This window comes from Eurytemora carolleeae, unplaced genomic scaffold (genome assembly GCF_000591075.1).
Source record: "Eurytemora carolleeae unplaced genomic scaffold, Eaff_2.0 scaffold203, whole genome shotgun sequence".
In the NCBI taxonomy this organism is placed as follows: Eukaryota; Metazoa; Arthropoda; class Copepoda; order Calanoida; family Temoridae; genus Eurytemora; species Eurytemora carolleeae.
The window spans coordinates 280,263-287,306 of NW_019396139.1; positions in this window are offsets into that span (position 1 = coordinate 280,263).

Genomic DNA, 7,044 nt, shown 5'->3' on the forward strand with positions numbered 1-7,044 from the left:
TTTCTTTTTTTACTTTGTCACGCTTCATTATTTCTTAAAAAGTTTTCCCCCATTAATAGAATCTAATAATACTTATTAATTGCATTCATGACACAAAATGGATAATCAAATAATCAATTATACATTGGAAAATCATGATGATATAAAGATTGGTAGTAACAAACATTACAACCCCAACCTCTCGAAATAACTCAATAAAACCGGGTAAATAAACTTTACAAAAAATAATTTTTGTTCAGACGAAATATTTTTTTTTGTTTGGGGGGGGGGGGGGGAAATAATTTATTTTAGACATTTTTCTGAGGTAAATTAATTAAATCTTTTTTCATGTTTATTGTTCACAATGCAAATATATTCGATACCCGGCTCTATAGTTAGAAATTAGGTTAATTGAGTAGAGGATGGCAAACCATGCTATTATTTCGTCAGCACCACAAATGACGTCACAATTCACCATCATTTCTTCCGACCACACCTTTTTTTGTCCGGGGATTGACATGGTGTGGGTATTAATGTAAAGTACTTTTAAAAAGAATGTAAACAATGCCGGACGAAAAAAAGTTGTGTTCGTACGAATTAATGGTGAATTGTGACGTCATTTGTGGTCGGACGAAAATAAAGATGTGATGTGCCTTCCCTCCCTCGCTAATTACAGGTTGAGTTCTACTGTAGTCTGTAGTCTGTGTATTATCCAAGCAAATTAACCCAAATGTGTTAATTTCTAATTTGATGGTTTCTAATTTGGGTTTAAACAAACTAGAACAAGAACAGGTGCAGCTAGCTGCTGATCTAGGAGGAGGGCAGGGGGATAACGTTGATGAGCCACACAATAGTTTTCTCCGAACCCAGTCAGTCAGAAAGACACGCCAGGTACTGGTTCTCGTAAAAGGGATGCATAAATGTACGTATATATTGTCTATCTGTATTAAATTTCGACCTATTTGGGTTACTTTTAAGTGAAGGATATTTGCTTGCTTTTTATTCAATTATCTTACATTGGCAGAACGGGCGGGGCAAGGTGGACTAGGGTCTACTTGAATTTGAACCAGACCAGAGATAACAGAGTATCAGAGATCAATTGAAACCTAGGATATGCGATATTTTCCACAGAGCCCACAATTTAAAACAGCATTGTTGAACTAAACTCCCAAGTTTCCTTTATGGGGTGGGGTCTTAACATTTGTGTAGATTTCGATTAAAGAGATTAAAAAAATGTAGTATATGGAGAAACTGAATAAAATAATATTTAGTCATAAAAATATTGATATCCACTAAACTAAAAAACCCCATTCCTAAAACCCAGGTTTCAAAACTGGTTTTCATAATGATACTCTGTCTAAAGTTTAGGGCTCAGAGCCCAAAACTTAAGACAGGGTATCGATATGAAAACCAGTTTTAAAACCTGGGTTTCACGAATGGGGTTAGACAGTTTTGTGGATATCAATATTTTTGTTATGAAATATTATTTTCTTAGTTTCTTCATATTATCCATTTTTGTCGAATCTCAAAAATCAAAATCTACACAAAAGTTAAGACCCCAAAAAGGAAACTCGGGAGTTTTGTCCAACGATACTCTTTTAAATTTCAGGCTCAGCAGGTTCTATTGCGTACAAGTACTGTGCAAGACTAATCCACAGACATCTGTATTCAGGGATATTTAAGGATCCTTTGAATACAAAATACTAAATCTCCAAAACTAGACTAAATTCTTAAATTCTATTTTTCATGTTAAAGATTGGAGTACTTCTTTGGAAGTTGTAAAACGTAAACTCTGAATGGTTCTTATATGCAACAATTGTCCATTGGATGGCAAAAAACTTTAATGGAACTATAGCATGGCGTACCGGACACTATAGGCCTGCTTAGCATATTCAGGTAGAACATTTGAGCAGTCTGTGTTAGTGTGTGAACCAGAGATGAGATTTTAAAAGCCCAACCCCAATCCCTCTGTAGCAGACATAGTGCCGTCAGATCAGCTGTGACAAGGAGATGTAAATTTCGAAAATTCAAACTTTATGTATACATTATTTTCATAGTTTGTTTTTTATGTAATTAATAAAATTTGACACCACAAATAATTCCCAAGATTTTAAATGTACAAATATAAAAGATTTTACGAAATTTACGATCATCAGCTGCTGAAGACTCGAGCCTTAAAGAGAGAAAAACCCATGATAGTTGGTTTTTACCAAACTCAAGGCCATCCAAAACCAGCGTCTTGACTTGACTTAGGACTAAGGAGACGCAAAGACCGGGTTTTACTCTGGTTTAAGCTTTTAAAATCTCATCTCAGTCCTGACACTTTCCTATGTTGGCCCGGTTTTAACTTTGAATGGCGCAGCCAGACTTTTTAACTAGGACTATTTGACTTACCTCACTAGCTTAGTTTAGAATGCAGGGGAAGAACAGAACTTTGAGCTACTGCGGTTTGGAAATTGTATAATTTATAAGCCTTATTTGAACATTTAAACATTATTTAAATTAAACTTGTGGATCTTCTATGTTCAATTCTACCATATCGCTCCACTGGTTTTAATGTACCTAGAAACAGCCCAATTAAATACTTCTTTTCCTTCTCAAGGTCAGCAGAATAATGAAGAATATTCAACAGATTATGTTAGATAACATTTTGCCTAGGATTTTAAAGATACCAGATGATCAGAATTGGAAGTGGAACTGATAGATCTAAGACAAAAAATTTTCCTGTTATTTTAATTATCATATATTTAATGAGTTAATTTTTTTTGTACTAACAAGAGATATTGTATATTTGCATACAGTGATAACCAGAAAACTCTGAGTTAGGACTTGAACTAGTTCGATGAACATTAGACATAGCAATTTTACAGTGTAAATAGATCCTGTTCACTTAAATAGTGCTTTTCTAAGTTACTAGTAACAATATTTGTATGAAATATGTGCGATATGTTTTTCTCTTATTTTTGTTATTGTTTTTTTTATTTGATTCAATCTTTTAAACTTGANCCCCCCCCCCCCCCCCTCCAACTTAAATACTTATAGAGGGTCTGACGTAACCGGTAGATATTGATAAAGATATTAGACCGAAATATAATTAATGAAAAGAAAGAAGTGCTGCACATTTTCCTTTTAATAAACTATTCCAGACATTATTTTTATTAGTCTTGTTATTCTCTTTATTTTGGGGATCAGTATATGCAGACTCCTTTTATTTTTAGTTTCCATATGTATATTTGGGCTCCCTGTAAATATTAGAAAATTAAATATAATCTCACCAGTTTCCCGCCTAACCTATATATTACACAAATTACGCAATTATCCTAAATTGTTTTTATAATAAATTAGTTTTGCTTCATAAACGGGTTTTACACTAAATGGTTGTTAAAAGTTAAAAACATGTCTGCAATAAGGGTGAGAGGGGGGGTTAGACTAGAAACTACGACTCATTTCAAGTACCGAGCTTTAAAGAGGGTGGGAATTAAACGGTTTGGGGAAAAAAATAGTCTCAGGTATAAGCTTACATAATACATTGAGACTGGATAAGGCTCGAGCCGTCAAATATCATCGGACAAATTCTTAAATTAGTCAAATTAAAAAAAAATTGTCTAAATCTGAAGAAATTCTTCTTATCTCCGGTAATATTGAAAGTACAAAAAGGCCGACCACATTTTGGCAATGCCAAGAATTTTACGATTATTAACTCTAGAATGTACTAAAATTAGGTTTATGAATAAATGCCGCAAATTAATAAAAAAGATCAAAGACGATCTTAATTTTGTCTTGCAACAGTCATGTTTCATGGGACAACCTGTACATAGATGTTTTATCTTATGTTAATCTTATATACATAGATATTTTATCTTATGGTAATTACACTAAAATACATGTAGATAGACCGAGAGTCCATTTACTCTGTAGAATAGCTTCTCGTAGTTTTCGCATATTTCATTTAAATCTACCATTTTACTTTTTTTAATCTTTTTCAAAGTTTTAGTTTTTCATATGTCTCATTTTTCAAATGTCTCATTTCTCAAATTTCTCATCTTATCTGTCGAATGTCACATCTGTCAATTGTTTTATTTCTCTAATGTCTCATCAATAAAAATGTCGCATATGTCATATGTCGCATTGAAAATGGTTGTATTTTTTCCGAAAATGGCTATGTTTTTAGTCTAAAATGGTTACATTTTTGTTTTCAAAAGGTTTTATTTTAGTCGAAAATGGTCATAGTTTTGGTTTAAAAAACGGTTATATTTTTGGTTTGTTGTATTTTTGGTCTGTTAAGTTTTTGTTTATATTATTTGAATTATATTTTACCCGTCTATCGACTTTTTAGGGATTTCTGTAGGACTAGAGTATAGAGATAGGAACAGATGAGGTTCGGAAATATGATCATGTTCTGAAGGAAGTAATTTTAGTTTTGAGTTGGTTTATTTTCTACAGGATAAATGTTAAATAATAATTCTATCCATATATACGTATAAAGTAGAGCAGCCAAATCACCATACAGGGTTACCCACAAAGTATGAGACTTCAGAGAAGATTGTACGAAATATTTGTAGTCTGTCTCCCCATATTTATTGATTCCCTGCAACTGCAACTCTTAATATTAAAGTATTGTTGCAAAGCTTTTAAAATTTGATATTTTAAGAATGTAATCAAGGAAGAGGAAGAAGAAAAAAACAGGTTTTAATCTTTTAAATCTTTGATATAATGTGAACCCAACCATATTCATGGATTCCCTCCAACTATACACTTATTTATTTCTTTGCTAAATCATAAAATAAGATATAAAAACTTTATTCAAAGTAGAAGACTTAGTAAAATCTGGGAATCGTCATATTTACAAAGTTTTAGGTCGTCTTTACAGTCTCATCCTTTGTGGGTGATCCTGAATATGATTTGGTGTACACTGTACAGAATTAATCTCTAATTGGATAATGCGTTGGATAGATAGATCGTGTGAATGTGCCCAGCCCGTGGATGTTTGAAGAATAAAAAATTAGAATTTGTAGCTGCTGCAGTATATATATTTTAAATATTATATTTCAGTTTTTAACTTCACATTTTTATATATATAAAGGTCTAGTGGTACACTGTATATATATATGTATATATATATATATATACTAGAACATTTTCTTTTGTTTTTTAAGATCGGATTTCAGGACACTGTGTTTCATGTTTGACACTCAGATAATTGCGGATTTTCAAAATTACAATTGCGGCATTTTAAAAAAATGAAATGGGGTTAAAAAAAATACAGATACAAGGCTCACCCTCGACCTCAACTAAACTAGATTTATCATAAAGAGATGATAGGAAAACTTTAAAGATTTTATTAAGTTTTTTCTTAAAATGCTGGTTCCATAAAGCCATGTCTTTGAATTTTTAGCTTTCTTTGTCAAAACTTTGAAGTTTACCAATAATAAATAATAAACTAGAATAAAGAAAAAAAACAATTTAGATCGAAAGAGATTTAGGTCATCATTAAAGTCTCATCTTTTGTGGCCCCCCCTGTATGCACACTCCTTCCCAATATCTAATCTATTAAATATGTAGAAGAGTATATTTAATCTGCTAATATATTCAAAGTTTCAAAAAGATTCCTATTGGAATTCTAGACTCCTCGTCCATTTTAATATTGAAAAAAGTCCGCGGGCCGGTTATTAAATGGAAAAGATAATCCTCGAAAATAAATTGTTAAAAAAATTTCGAGACAAACTAAATGCATTAGAGTTTTTTGGTTTAAAAATGAAAGACAAAAAAGGGAGGGGTTAAAAAAGTTTAAAAATTTGATAAGTTAAAAAGTTAAAAAAATTTTTAAGTACGTCAGAAAAATGCTAAAAAATATTTATTTTTACTTTTGACAAATATTAACATGCGACACATGTAAACATCCATTTTTCAAGGATTATTCAATTAAATAAATTTCTGGTTAATAATTCTTTTGTTTGCAAAATATGTTCACAACTATAAAGTTTTAAAAGTGAAAGTTTTAGCGTTCATAGTGCTAGTGTAAACCGTTTTATGTTTAAAAGAAAAAATAACACAGCGATGAGGGGCTGAAACACCCCTCTCCCAATCGTGATGGGGGTTTATTTAACCTGAAAATATGTACTCGGCCCTTTAAGGCTTAGTGGGACACCCAGTATATATAAAGGTCTAGTGGTACACTGTATATATATATATATATATATATAATGGTTTTGTAGGACACTGAATATATATGAAGGTTTAGTGGGACACCCCGTATATAAAAAGGTTTAGTGGCACACCCTGTTTATATAAAGGTTTAGTGGGACCTGTATATATATATAAAAGGTTTTGTGGGGAACTGCAGTGTATTATATAAAAGCTCAGTGGGACACTCTGTTTATATAAAATATTCAGTGGAACACCCCGTATATATAAAGGTTTAGTGAGACACCATGTTTATATAAAGGTTTAGTGGTATACCCTGTATTGTATATATGAAGGTTTAATGGTATACCCTGTATTAATATATAAAGGTTGGAGCCTGGTGATCGCGGTCAGCTTGTATCTTGTCTCTAGTTGTTAGAGTAGAACCTAGGTCGAATTCAGACTTGTTTATGCTTTTACAATTTGCAATATATTCTTAGACAAGGTATCTTAGACTTTAACGTTTTCTATTCCAATCTTGTAGACATTTACTACATTTTATCAGATTTAACCAAAAAGTTCAGATTTTTTAACACAAAATTAATCTAATTTAATCTAATCAAGTCTGAGAAAAGATATTAATCATCAAGATTTAACCAATTATCTTTATGTTTTGTCAAATTAATTCCTAGCCAATATGCAATAAGGCATAAGGGTTGCTTTAAATGGCCTTACAAAAATTACAATACAACAGCAAAAATAACTAATTTATTAATAAAAAAAATAGAGTTAAGTTAGTATATGAAAGAAAGATATTTTTCTAAGAAAAATGAGGATAGGAGGATTGAGGCCGGAGGATATGAGGGGAGGTGAAAATAAGGATAGGAGGATGGAGGCCGGAGGATATGAGGGGAGGTAAAAATGAGAGTAGGAGGATGGAGG